General features: G+C 44.8%; 1 non-coding gene across 1 annotated transcript; it reads right to left on the bottom strand.

Annotated features, from left to right (window-relative positions):
- Window positions 1–12976: 12976 nt before the first annotated feature.
- On the bottom strand, window positions 12977–13083 carry LOC114236320 (U6 spliceosomal RNA). The gene has a single exon (XR_003622292.2). It is a non-coding gene; the product is annotated as a U6 spliceosomal RNA (small nuclear RNA).
- Between the last annotated feature and the right edge of the window lie 2329 nt (window positions 13084–15412).

The raw sequence follows: 15412 nt of genomic DNA, 5'->3' as shown, positions 1-15412 counted from the left end.
CATCCCATTCCTCTCCACCTGTAAAAACATGTATATTATTCCCACTAATAGAAATACATATATTTATACTTATATATACATATATATGTTTAATTTATATATGTATATATTATATATAAATATATTATTATATTTCCTTTACACTAATTATTATGTATTTATATTTTAATGTGTTATATATATTAACCATGTATTTAAATCAAATATATGGTATATAGTTAGATAGATATAGATACAGATATACCATCCCTGACCCATGAACATCCCTCTAGCTACTGCTTTCTCTCCTGATTTTTCATCTACTCATCTTAAGAAAATTATCTGGGGATTTCTCCAGTGGTCCAGTGGTCAGGACTCAGAGCTTTCACTGCCATGGCCCAGGTTCAATCCCTGGTCGGGGAACTAAGGTCCCGCAAGCAGCGCAGCACAGCCAAAAAAGAGAAAAAGAAAAAGAAAATTGTGCTCATTCTCTGCACTCCCTCATCTCCCTCAACTAACTGCAATCTAGCTGCTACACTGCTCTCTCACCCCCATGTCATAAAATAACAATATTTGTAAAAATGTTCATAGCGGGGCAATATAAATGTAGGGTACTCAGAGGTACAAACTATTATGTATAAAATAAGCTGCAAGGATATATTGTACAACACACAGAATATAACCAGTATTTTATAATAACTATAAGTGGAGTACAAACTTTAAAAATTGTGAATCACTTTATTGTACACCTGTAACTTATATAGTAGTGTACATCAACTACACTTCAATTAAAATAATAATATAAATAAATAAATAAACATTAAAATAACAATAATTTTTAAATGTTGATATCAGCTTCATTGTGATATCTAAAAACTGTATACAGCTCAGGTGTCTAACAATAGGAGAATGGATAAACTGTGTTATAGCCAAACAATGAAATACTACTCAGCAATAAAAATGAACAAACTACTGATACACATACCCGCAAAACATGAATGAATCTCAAGATCATTTTGCTGAATGAAAGAATAATTACCCAAAGGAATACACCTGGAAAGAATTTCTAGAACAGGGAAAACTAGTTCATGGGGGAAAACATCAAAAGAGTTGCCTCTGGGCAGGTACAGGGACTGAGTGGGAAGGGGCAGGAGGGAACTTCCTGCAGAGATGACAATGCTCTAGATGTTGGTATGGATTTGCATCACACAGGTGTGCACGTTAGTCAAAACTCATGGATGGTAGAGTTAACATTGGCTCTTTTGTATCTGGGGGGGAAAAAGAACCATAAATAAATATTTAACTCTAGTTAATAATATGCATGCTGAACTGTTTAGGGATGAAGTATACTGATGTCTGCAACTTATTTTGAAACGTATCAAAATACAAGATGAACAGATGGATGACTAGAAGGATGGGTAATGGATAGATACAGAATAAAGCAAATACAGCAAAATGACAATTGTAGGATCTGGGTGGATAGTATGTATATGCATTATGTTTGAAGATTTTCATAATGAAGTGATGGGGGTTGGAGATCATTATCAATAACTTCCTAAAGGCTACATTAAATGGAACCAGAGAAAGCTGGGTTCAAATCTTAACAAAGCCATTTCCTACCAGTCTGATCTAGGATAAGACTTAAACTTGCCAAGTCTCAATATCGTAATGCATAAATAGAAGTTGATAAATAACGTCTGTGTCACACAGTTCTTGTGAGAATGATATGAGAGAACATACACAAAGGGCCTGGAAAGGTTCATTGTGACCTGAAGCTATTTAAAAAGAAGAGTCTTCCATTACAAACTCACAGAAACTCTGTGAGATTTTAAAATAACTAATAAAAAAAAGATCCATTTTTTTCAACTTCTTGCTCTCAAGAAAGAAAAATCCCTAGACACCAGAAATATAGAGGGAACTGAAAGCCAGAAGAGTAGCACATGAGAAAACATTGAAGAAGTTCTAGATAAGGGGCAGGGGGCTTACAGACTACAAAATATCTCTAAAGGTGGAGTGCTTCAGTTCTAACCTTCTTACAGGTACAAGAGACAGAGCTTTGGGATCACTCAAGTTAAATTAGGAGTTAGAATCCTACAGAAGGTCAGGACTTTTGAAGAGCTGCACCCTTAGTGAAAAGAAGGTTAGAAAATCTTCCCCACCAACCCAGAGACATAGCAATAAAGCTTGTCTCTTCCTGACCTCTCCAGATGATGGTTTAGAGTTGAACTTATACCACCCACATTGTACAGCAATCCCAAGTCAAACAATTAACAAATAAATAAAAAATAGATCCCAAGCTGCTGATGCCTCCAGGGCACCTGGCAAAACCAAAATAAAACCTCTCTGTAGGGTCATTCCTACAACTCAGGCAGTACAGGATTCCCACTGGGAAGGAAATCACCAGTGAAAATGGCAGACCATACAAAGTTTACCATGAGCAAGTTTTCAGACACAACAAACAGGATAAATGGCATCCCAAGAGCTTCCGATAGACAAACATTCTGAAAGACTATAAAATAAGTATGTTTAAAATAATAAAAGAGAAAAAGAGAAGAAACAGAAACCATAATGAAATACCAGGCATTTTTTAAAGAACCAAACAAAACTTCTAGAAATGAAAAAATATAGTCATCAAAACTAAAATTTTAATGGATGAGTAAAATCTCTTTTCAGGAGCTGAAAAGAAAATTACTGAATTGGAAAATAGCTATGAGGAGATCACCCATAATATTGTACAGAGAGATAAAGCAATGGAAAGCATGAAAGATAATTAAGGGAAAAAGAAAAGAGAATGAGAAGGTCCAACAAATTTGTAATGGGAAAGAATAAAAAGAATAGGGAAAAGGTAATATTAAAAGATATAACAGGGACTTCCCTGGCGGTGCAGTGGTTAAGAATCTGCCTGCCAATGCAGGGGAAATGGGTTCGAGCCCTGGCCCGGGAAGACCCCACATGCTGCAGAGCAACTAAGCCCATGCGCCACAACTACTGAAGCCCATGCGCCTAGAGCCCGTGCTCCGCAACAAGAGAAGCCACCTTAATAAGAAGCCCGCACACCGCAACGAAGAGTAGCCCCTGCTCGCCACAACTAGAGAAAGCCCACGTGCAGCAACAAAGACCCAACGCAGCCAAAAAATTAAATAAATAATTTTTTTTTAAAAAAGATATAACAGCCAGGAATTCTCAAAAATGATGAAAAATATGAATCTTCATAAGGAAGAATCACTCCAGTCCCCAAGCAGAATATATAAAAATAATTCCACGCCTAGACATATATTAAAATTGCAAAACATCAAAGTAAAATCTTAAAAGCAACTAGAGAGACTAGACACATTACCTACAAAGGAACAATTAGGCTCACCTCAGACTTCTCAACAGATACCACAGATGCCAGAAAGTAATAGAATATTCCAAGTATCTCCCATGTGCTGAGGAAAAATAACTGTCACCTTTGATGTTCTATATCCAATGATATTAACATTTAAGAGGGAGAATGAAATTTTTAAATTTCATCAAGACTTACTACTCACAAACTTTTGGTGAAAGCACTATGAAACCATATGCTAGACTTCCCTGGTGGTGCAGTGGTTAGGAATCCTCCTGCCAATGCAGGGAACATGGGTTCGAGCCCTGGTCCAGGAGGATCCCACATGCCGCAGAGCAACTAAGCCTGTGCGCCACAACTACTAAGCCTGTGCTCTAGAGCCCATGAGCCACAACTATTGAACCCGCATGCCATAACTACTGAGGCCCGTGTGCTTAGAGCCCGTGCTCTGGAACAAAGAGAAGCCACCACAATGAGAAGACCGTGCACGGCAACGAAGAGTAGCCCCCACTTGCCGGAATTAGAGAATGCCCACGCGCAGCAACGAAGACCCAAGGCAGCCAAAAATAAATAAATGTATAAATAAATTTATTTTTAGAAAAAGAAAGAAACTATATGCTTCAGGAAGAAGGAAATTAAACTCAAAAGGAAGAAATGGGTGAGCAAAGAAAATGCAAACATGTAAGTGACTCTAAATAAGCATTAACTGTAAAAATACACAGACAATAGTGACAAAGCCTTAGCACATAAGTGTTTAACTAATGTTTATTGGTTGGTGATTCTTGATTGCATGCACCTCTTCTGAGACATAATTCTGCATATGTTTTGGGCACAAACTCAGAAGCACTTCAGCTTATGGTTGTCATATCCTATTCACTTCTTCATTCCAGGAATGTTTTATCCCTTCATAATTTAAGTGCAACTCTGTATTTATTATTTTATCTTTATAATTTTTTCCATATTTTGTTGGTGAGGGAGGGAATTCCAGTTTGAGTTCAGTATACCATTTTGAAACTCCACTCAATAAGTATTTATTGAACTGGAAAAACTATTCCCACCCCTCTGGTAGTTCACCCAACAAGAACAATCCTCACTGCCTGCCAAACTCCAGAGTAGTCAGATTCTTACCTGGCGACTCAGGGCTCCAAGTACAGATCTTTCTCGACTTACAATGGGGTTACCTCCCAATAAACCCAACGTAAGTTGAAAATTTCGTAAGCCGAAAATGCATTTAATATACCTAATCTACCAAACATCACAGCTTAGCCTAGTCTACCTTAAACACACTCAGAAGACTTAAAATAGCCTACAGTTGGGCAAAATCATCTAACACAAAGCCTATTTTATAAAAAAGGGTTGAACATCTCATGTAATTTATTGAATACTATACTGAAAGTGAAAAATAGAATGGTTGTATGGGTACAGAATGGTTGTAAGTGTATCAGTTGTTTAATCTCATGGTCTCGTAGCTGACTGGGAGCTGCAGCTTGCTGCCACTGCCCAGCTTCATGAGAGTATTGTATCGCCAGGAAAAGATCCAAATTCAGAATTCAAAATTCAGTTTCTACTGAATTTGCATCACTTTCACACCATCATAAAGTCGAAAAATCAGGAGTCAGGGACCACGTGTATGTGTTCCGGCAGCCAAAACAAAGCCTGTGAAGTCACACAGTGTCACTTCCACCATACAATACTGGCCAAGGTAGTCACACGAACACCCAGATTCAAGGGGAGGGGACATAGACCCTACCCCTTAAAAGGAGGAATGCCACAAAATTTGGAGGCCATATTCTAAAACTATCACCTGCAACTGGAACACAGCTGAAATTCAGGGCAACTAAAAGTGGGAAGTAAAGAACAAGTAACAACGAGATCTGTAAGTTACTGAGCACATACTGTGTTCCAGACACTTCCATGTTTCACTTACCTTTACACAGAAACTGTGAGATAAATAGGACTAATACTCCCCATCTTACAGAGGAGGAAGCTGCCCTCACAGGGTCAGTGTGAATGCCCAAGGTCATACAGCTAAAGAGTGGCCAGATTCAAATCCAGGGTATCCATACCACAAGGCCATGCTTTTACCCACTCTGCTGTACTAATTCTTAAAGTGACTGAGCAGGGATAACATACTCTAGTCCTCCCTCACTGAGGCTGCCTGTGAGGAATTTGAGCTTGGAGCCAGCCATCAGGGGAGGGAGGTGGCACCCCAGAGCAGGGGCTTCCTGTATAAACAGGAGGCGCATGGGAAGCGGCACTGTGGTGCAGGGACAATGGGCAGTGAGCAGGCAGGGCCTCCTGTCTCCGGTGGGCGCTCAGGGCTGCGAGCGGCCGGGCAGGAACAGCTGGGGCCCTGACTCCCTGACGCCTGGCCCAGGAGAGGAACTGCCCCTCTCATGGCTTTCCCAGGAGGAAGTTCCCCACTGATTCTCGGGAAGCCCTTCCCATCCCAGGCCTCGGCTGTGCCTAGACCTCCTCTTTCTTCTTCAGGAGCATGTTGTCTTTAGGGCTAATCTAGGATACAAGCCTCCTCTGAAGTCCCCGTGGCCTGGAGGCTTGGAGGGTGTGGGCAAGCCAGGCCAGGCTCAGATGCCAATCTAGGAGGCAGCCACCTCTGAAACATGCGCTAAGGAAAGCAATTAAAAAACAAAAACAAAAAAACTTGGAATATGGAAAGCAAAAAGACCTGACTCCACACCCCAGCTACAGTCCTAACAGCTGTGTGACCTTGGGCAAGACACTTAACCTCTCTGAGCCACAGTTTCCTCACTTGTCAAGGGGTGGGGGAATAATATCTGCCTGAAAAGAGTTGTTTGAAGATTAAATGCGATAATTTGTGTAAAGTTACCAACACCTGTAAGAGCTGCATAAACAGTATCCATGAGTATTTAAAGCACATAAGAGGCCCCCTCCCCAACCTTTGTCCCACAACCAGTCTACTGTAGCATCTAAATTTTCACCATCAGAGAGACTATGTCACCATTAAAATACCAATCACCCCATAAGGGGCAAGGCACCCCAGGCGTGGGAAGCCAGAGAAGGTGGGTTTGAGGGAGCGTCCTCACCAGGGCCTTCCCAAGGCTCCCATTACACCACACACTCTTGGTCACCCCCACTTCTCTGTCTACTCCTGCTCAGTCATTTTACTGGCTCTCCAACTCTACCCATCTCTTTTCTTTAACACCCTTCTCTCTCTCTCTCTCTCTCAATCTCTCTCTCTCCACGCCCTCCTTGGGTGAATTCATCCTGTCCCATCTATAGGTCAGTGACTCCCAAACCTCTCTAATGAGGCCAGATTCGCACATCCAACTGCCTCCCAGACACCTCCACCTGAACGCCCGCCGGGCACCTCAAATGCAGCATGTGCCTCACAGATAATCATCTCGCCCACCTGTGGGCCCTTCTGGCCATCCTCCTGCTCCTTCCTTGGCGCAGGCCCATCACCCCTCACCTGTGTGCTTCACCCTTGGCACCTCCGGCCACCCTCCACACTGCAGCCAGGATCAGCTTCCTAACACGCAAACCCTCCCTTTCACTCCCATTTGACAGCCAAACGGCCTCAGGATAAAGTCCAAGTCCCTCAGGGAGGCATCCTTGGCCCTCAGTGATGTGACTTTGTCAACCTGTGCGGCTTCACGGCCCACTACCCGCCACCCCTCCCCCACACTGGACACTGCCAAACCCAGACGCTGGTGGTCCCCTGAGAGCACCATTCCCTCCCTCAGCTCTGGCCTTTACACACATGCTTATTCTTACTGGAATGCCTTCCCTACATCTCCCCTCAAGACTTAGCCCCAGCGAGAAGACTTCCTCCACCTCCCCCCATCACTTATCATACCATATTGCACTTGTCTGTTTACCTACTCAACTCACCACTAAACTGCACTTCCCCAAGGTCAAGAACAAGGCCTTCCTCCCCAGATGCCCAGGCCCAGCACTGGGCCAGTATAGAGGCGGTGTCTGGATGTGTTCATCTGAATGCACAAATGAATGAACGACAAATTCTGCCAACCAGGCAGTGCCACCTAAAGGTAGTCCTTGGGGGGGCAGCCAGTCGCAAGCAAAGCCACATATGCAATAGAAGCTTGTGTCTCATGTCTCTGATGGCTCATGTAATTTAAAGTTTGCAAACAATTTTGCCCCACAGTCGCAGAAGCCAAAGAAAATCTGGTGGGATCTTAACAGAAATGCCCTTCCCAGACCTGAAAAATTGAGAACTATCAGGAAGCACTTGGAAAGCACAGACTGCCGTATATAATAGGCATTCTATACGGACAGTTTTTTTTTAAGAAACTGGAGAGAAAAGGGGTGGGGTGGGGCACTGTGTGGGTGCGGGGGTGTGCGCGGGCACGCACACACACACCAGTGAGGACACAGGTGAACAACTATGTGTGAATGCGTGGGCACACAAAGTGCAGAATGTTTGTGGAACTGTGAGGGCACACACTCAGCCTCTGTGATTTGTTCTCGATTCATACACTCTTCGGATGAAGGAAGGACCACCCCGTGACATATAAATAATGTCCCAGAACCTGTGGGCACCCGTTTCTCACAGAAAATTAGAGCCAAGGCAGTCCTGGCTGTCCCGAACGAAGCGCCAGCCTCCCCACACAGGTGTTCCCTCCATCTGGACTTTACCTTGTCTCCAGGGTCGCCCCTACCTAGAGAATGTCTTAGCTACGCCTTCTTGCGGCCACAGGAAGCTGCAGTCGGTCCCGCCGTCTCGGGGCGGATCCTTTATTCCCTTCCCGGGACGGGCCTCCGAGGCAGGGCTTAGCAGAGGCGGGAGGTGGCGAAGCCAGCGTCTCCGAGGACGTCAAGGAGACATGAAGATGGCGAGGCGGCTGCAGTGCAAGACCCCGGCCGACCCCGCCGCCCTGGGCGAGCGCGTCTGCGCTGAGTCGAGGGCCACGTACCGCGCCCGGGCGGAGGCCCGGCGCCGGGGGCTCGGGCGCGCTCCCCAGGGGCTTCCTGCGCCGCCGCGGGGTAGGATAACACGGGCCGGCCCGGCCCGGCCCTGGGCCCCACCGCCGGCTGCCGCTTCCGGCGCAACAAAGCGAGGAAGCCCCCCACGTCGGGCCAGCCCGGCTTCCGGCCCGTGGGACGCGCCGCGCGCCGTCAGCGTCCTACACCCAAGGCACGCGGCGGGCCTGGCACACCCGGAAGCTGCCCTTTCCTTCCTCCGCCCGAGCGCCTGACGAGACCGCCGGCAGCCTTTGCCTTCGAGTCCTCCGGGACCCTCTCCCATCCTGAATTCCCCTCCTCTTCACCCTGGCACCTCACTATCCGAGAACATAACACGTGCGGACCCCTAACTCTTGTCCTAGAGTCCCTCCCATTCCCAGTTTCTACCTCTCACAGAACTATAATGAAACACTGGACTGATTCATACTAAAGTGTCAATGACTAATAACATTTGAATGCCTCATCTTTTCCCAGATTGAATCTGCCCCTAAGAAAAAGAAGCGCTAAATGTGGAATCTCAGACATTCATTCAACGAACATTTTCTACACTACAGATACGTCAGGCACTAAGAATACAAAGATGACGAGAAAACAGCCACTGTTCTCAGGGAGTTCACAGTCTAGGAGAAGGAGATAAACAAATTAACAAATAATTGACAGCAGAGGGTAATAATTGCTGAGATAGAAGAAAGCACAGACAACGTGCCATAGGACCCCAAACACCCAGCCCCGCCTGCTGATGTATCAATAGATTATTGGGCCAGGGAATACCTCCAAGAGGAGATGATCCTTGAGCCGACTTAAAGGATGACCAGCAAGCAGCTGAGAAGACACTGATAGGCAAGTCAACTTTACCAAGGCCCACATGACCAAGGATGCACCCCGAGTTTGGGGTGAGAGGAGGGGTGGATAGGAACACAGAGCATCCAAAACATGGACATGCCGAGAAGGCCACACAGCCTGCTGAAGGCAGGAGGCCCTCCTTCTGGCATACCATAAACACTTCGGAAAAGTTTGCTGAATTACAACCAACGCTTGCTGATCTGTTGTGGATCGAGTGTGTGTTGTTTTTCTTCCCAATCAGACTGAAGAAAACTCTTCATGGGTAGAAACTAGGTCTTGTCTTATGTCCGCCATAACATTTGGCACATACCTTGGCACCTGACAGGTACAAAGGTGAAAGCACCCCTTGATTAAGGCAGTAACATGCTGTCCTCTGGCCCATGCGGTGGCATGGCGGGGGGCGGGGGGAGGTGAGAAGGGCAGCTCAGCCTCTCCTGGGGGACGAGACTTTTACCTGCCAGGCCTTCCCAGATTACCCAGCCAGAAATCTCTCCTTTCTTCCTCTTGCCTCCTATGGCACCTGCATCTTGGGCTGGGGAGATGTGTACAGGCTGTGTCCTTGTCACCTGGAGCTCCTTGTGGGCAGAAATCACACATTGCTCCTCACTGCACCTCCACACCTGGAACAGCCAATGCACAGAAAAGGGGTTCAACACATGTGTGTGAAGAAACAAATTATGTGATTGGGGAGTTTGTGAATTTGTTCATTCATTCTTTCTTGTCTTCCTTTCTTCTTTTGGGTGGAAGACACTCCTAATATCTTTCAGGACCCACAAAATCAGCTATTTCCTAAATGACCACTTAGAGCCCCATTGTCATTGTCTTTAAATATAAGAAAAATCCATCATTCATCCTACCTATCCATCACAGACATTACCTCCGGGCAATCAAATGGTTGATAAGGAGGAGTTTCTCTTTATGGAAGAGTCTAGTTAATTAATGAAGAAGGAATGACAGGATTAGAATAAAACCATTTTGCTAATGAACCCTAATGAATAATGGCTCTAGACAGTGATCATCAATGGCTGTTAAAATCCAAAAGAGGAAAAACTAAACATTAGTGTGTCCTGATTGAACTATGCAACACTATTGGTAAAGTGTTCTTGCCAAAATATCAAACCTGATCTAACCAAGCCTCTAGATCTACCAGCACACAGGAAATACAGAGGACAGAGCAGCATGTTAAAGGATGCCACAGGGATGCCATCAGCAAAATCCAGGCTGTGAGAAGCCTTGTCCTAGAGGATGAGTGGCCCACTATCTTACAGATATAATGCAAGAAGGGAAAAAAAGAGGAGCAATATCTATAGGTTAAGAGACTTAAGAGACATCTAAACCAAATGTAATATATGGATCTTGTTTGGATCATGGCTCAAACCAACTGTAAAGTCCTTTTGAAATTACTGAGAAATTTTCAACATTAACTGTGTATTTGATATACCAAAAACAAATCACCCTCGGGCTTCCCTGGTGGTGCAGTGGTTAAGAATCTGCCTGCCAGGACAGGAATAAAGACACAGATGTACAGAATGGACTTGAGGACAAGGGGAGGGGGAAGCGTAAGCTGGGACGAAGTGAGAGAGTGGCATGGACATATATACACTACCAAATGTAAAATAGATAGCTAGTGGGAAGCAGCCGCATAGCACAGGGAGATCAGCTCGGTGCCTTGTGACCACCTAGAGGGGTGGGATAGGGAGGATGGGAGGGAGATGCAAGAGGGAGGAGATATGGGGATATATGTGTATATATAGCTGATTCACTTTGCTATAAAGCAGAAACTAACACACCATTGTAAAGCAATTATACTCCAATAAAGATGTTAAAAAAAAAAAAAAGAATCCGCCTGCCAATGCAGGGAACACAGGTTCAATCCCTGGTCCAGGAAGATCCCACATGCCATGGAGCAACTAAGCCCGTGCACCACAACTACTGAGCCTGCACTCTAGAGCCCGCGAGCCGCAACTACTGAAGCCCATGCACCTAGATCCCATGCTCTGCAACGAGAGAAGCCACTGCAATGAGAAGCCCACGCACCACAATGAAGAATAGCCCCCACTCGCCGCAACTAGAGAAAGCCCATGCGTAGCAACAAAGACTCAACGCAGACAAAAATAAATAAAATAAATAATTTTTTTTAAAGCCACCCTCAATTTTTAGATATGATGATGGCATTGTAGCTATGTTTTTTAAGTGCTTATATTTTAGGGATATGAACTGACATATATACAAGTGAAGTAATAGATATGATGCCTGGAATTGACTTCAGAAGAATCTGGTGGGGAAAGGGTGAAGAAATGGGTGGGGATATAGAGGAAACCAGATGGAGGTTCATTGTACTATTCTCTCTCTTAGTTTATAGGCCTGAAATGTGCCACAATAACAGGCTTAAAACAAAGAGATCAAAGACATTATTATTGTTGGTATTATTATCATCATCATCATCACCACTGGGATTTTTTAGTGCTTCCTCTGTACCAGACCCGGTGCTAAATACTTTTCACACAGTATCTTATTTAATCTTCTCCAGAATTCTGTGACCTAGATACTATTATCACTGTTTGCAGATGTGGGAACTGAGGCACAGAGAGGCTGGATAACGGCCCAAAGTCACACAGCAAGTAGATCGCAGAGCCAGGATTTAAGTATAGATCTATTGAAATTCAAGCCCACGTTCTCTCCCACTCTACCATCTCACTCACTGATACTGACTTCCCAGGGCACAGGGATCACTCTCTCTGTTTGACAGATGAAGAAGCTGAGGCTCTGTTCAGCAATAACTAGTAAAGTTGAAGATATCTGAATCCTTTGATGCAGTAGTCTCACTTCTTGGTAAATTGTAGCACATGTGCACTAGCAGACATATACAGGAACGTCCATAGCAGGCCAGTTGGTAACCTTAAAGAATAGGAAATAACCCAACATCCCTCAACAGGAACATGAATAAATAAACCGTGCTGTGTCCATACAATGGAATGGTGCAACCAAGTGAAAATGAATGGAGTTTGTCTTTGTGTATCAACCAGGAGCTTTTCTCAAACATAAGGTTGAGTGAAAAAGCAAGCACATGTCTTTCTGCAACAGCAGGATACCATTTATATAAAGTTATGAAACACAAAGCAATACTAAGTATTGCCTAGGAATGGATACCTGTCGTACAAGTATTAAAACACCTATGGGAATATTTACCATGGTAGTCACCTCAGGTGAGAGGGACAGAGAGGGATCAAGGAAGGATACAGAGGGGTCCTCGACTATATCTGCAAGATTTATTTCATAAAGAGAAATATGTGTGTTAGTGAGACTGTGGAGAAACAGGAATCCCATACACTTTTGGTGGGAGTGTACACTGCTTCAATCTATAAGGAGGGTGATTTGGTAACATCTATCAAAGTTACAAATGCATATACCCTTTGACCCATCTCTATACTTCTAGAAATTTTTGTACAGATATATGCACACACCTACAAAATTGGGTATATACAAGATTTTACATTACAGTATTGTTTATAAAAGCAAAGGACTGGAAACAAGTTAATGCTATGCAGCTCTAAAAAGTGAAGGCATTGATATGGAAAGATTTCTAAGGTGCAGAACACTGTGCATTAGATGCTGCCATGTGCAAAAAGTGAGGGAGGGCAGGGAAACATACGTGGTATGCTTGCATATGCATAAAATATGTCCAGGAGGATATACAAGAGACTAGGGTCACTGGCTGCCTGTGAGAAGGGTGACTTGGGGACAGAAGTGGGAAACTTTTCATTGTAAGCCTTCTGTATATTTTTTCAAACATCTTTATTGGAGTATAATTGCTTTACAATGGTGTGTCAGTTTCTGCTTTATATCAAAGTGAATCAACTATACAAAAATATGGAATGCTTCACGAATTTGCGTTTCATCCTTGCACAGGGGCCATGCTAACCTCCTCTGTATCGTTCCAATTTTAGTATATGTGCTGCCGAAGCGAGCACCTTCTATATTTTTTTAAATTTTGATATACACAAATATATAGCCTGTTCAAAGAATGACAAAATGTTAAAACTCTGAAGCTCAGGAAGGTTCCATAATCTCCAAGGCTGATGTCAGTAAGAACTGGGACAGAGGTCTGTGTTAACCACTCCCCCACGGTGCCTCCCAGACTGTGGTGGGTGTGCATCGGTGACAGTACCGGGCACCAGGACCTCCATTCCACCTGCACTACCTCTGTGGCCTAGAGCAGACCTTGTATATTTCTGGACCTGAGTTCCCATCATCCACATGAGGGGGCCCTTCCTGTTCAGACGTGCTACTAGTTCCCATTCCTCAGAAGTGCTGCCTCCTAGCAAAAGGCTAGGGCCAAGAGGTACCTGGAACAGAGCACACAGGAATCCTGGAAAGGATTCCCACCCAAAGCTCCAAAATCCTGACCACAGTTTCCCCCAACAAAAGCCTGCTTGTACCACCACAGCAGCCTGCCAGCAATTGCCCCCAGTTACAAACCCAGAGCCCAGCAAGGTCTCAATTAGTCTGAAAAGGAGCCCGAGGAGGGCCCAGTGCGCAGTATAGTGCCCACGCACTGTCTCCACCCACAGGGCGGCACACTCCTCTCAGTGAAGCCCAGGGCCTTGGATACCTGGGAGCCACGTCCTAGGGACATGGTCCTGAGGAGAAGGCAGTTGGCTCTCCTTCCCAGAGAGACCATTCCCTGCAGGGCCCAGTCAAGTGCTATGTCCTGAAGTGCAGCTCTCTCCCTGCACACACCACACACATCCTTCCCACTTACCACTTTCCCAGGCAAGGTGTGACATTTCCAGGCTATCATCTCCATCAACCCCAGATGAACATCCCTGGACGAACCTGCAGATAGAGGGATGCCCCAGACTGATGCCTCTAAATCACCACTGTTATGGCCTTGGCTCAACGTGTTGGGAGGAGGACCAAATGCCCATCTCTTCCCAGGGAAGGATGGTCTCTGAATTCTTCTCAGAAGCATCCAAAAACAGACTTGTCCCTAATCTTCTTTGCAGGCCTAATCTTCTCTGCAGGTCTAATCTTCTCCTGCAAATTCCCTGAGAGGAACACCGTCAGGTTGCAGAACCCTGGGTTTGGCAAGCTTTGAGGTTTTCATGAATTGGCCCCCATGCCCGTCTTCTTCACAGTGGGTGTGCATGGCTGTGACAAAGACTGTGTGCATATGTGTGTATACAGAGATCTCAAGCCTCATACATGGTGTGACCTTGCATGCAGGGAGGACCAGAGGTTATAGGAAATGGGCCTCATAAATAACAGCTTAGATTTGGTCAGATGGAAGGAAGGACTTCCTGACCTGGCAGCAACAGAGGCACACACTCAGAGGTGAAAATCAGGGTTCCAAAGTCAAACTGCCACTTAGTGGCTGGGGGCCTTCAGCAAGTTACTTAACGTCTGTGAGCCTCAGTTTCTTCATCTATCAAATGGGAATAGCACCAACCCCTCAGCTTACCACTGGACCCCCAGGGAGTTCAGTTGTCATAAAAATGAAATGAGACACAGCTTTGGGAAAGATCCCTAGTGTTCTCCTTACCTACTGCAAGTAATAAATCCTTCCTTCTCTTGAAAAAAAAAAATGAAATGAGAAAACACATGTAAAGTCCCTGGTTCAAAATAAGTGTTTAATAAAGGATAGCTATCTTAACCCTTTATAATGAGGACAATAATAATAACAGCTGGAGGTACACAGCGGTCTTTAGAGAATGCTTTCTAGAAGGAAAAGGCCTGTTACAGCATGTCTGTCTGTATAACACTGTAATTTGTTCTGCCACTTTGGAAAACTGGCAATTTCTACTAAAACTAAACAGATGCCTACTCTCCTACATAGTCATTCAAGAGTAATGAAGGGACTTCCCTGGTAGTGCAGTGGTTAAGAATCCGCCTGCCAATGCAGGGGACACGGGTTCGAGCCCTGGTCCGGGAAGATCCCACATGCCACAGAGCAACTAAGCCCATGCGCCACAAGTACTGAGCCTGCGCTCTGGAGCCCACGAGCCACAACTACTGAGCCCACGTGCCACAACTACTGAAGCCCGCGCACCTAGAGCCTGTGCTCCGCAACAAGAGAAGCCACTGCGATGAGAAGCCTGTGCACCGCAATGAAGAGTAGCCCCCGCTCCCCGCAACTAGAGAAAGCCCACGTGCAGCAACAAAGACCCAACGCGCAGCCAAAAATAAATAAATAAAATAAAATAAACTTATTAAAAAAAAAAAAAAGAGTAATGAAATGCCCTTCACAAAAAGACATGTAGAAAACATTGACGGTAGCTTTATTTATGATATCCCAAAACC

The sequence above is a fragment of the Balaenoptera acutorostrata genome, chromosome 4 (assembly GCF_949987535.1).
Source record: "Balaenoptera acutorostrata chromosome 4, mBalAcu1.1, whole genome shotgun sequence".
Lineage (NCBI taxonomy): Eukaryota > Metazoa > Chordata > Mammalia > Artiodactyla > Balaenopteridae > Balaenoptera > Balaenoptera acutorostrata.
This window is presented reverse-complemented; position numbering and strand designations above follow the sequence as displayed.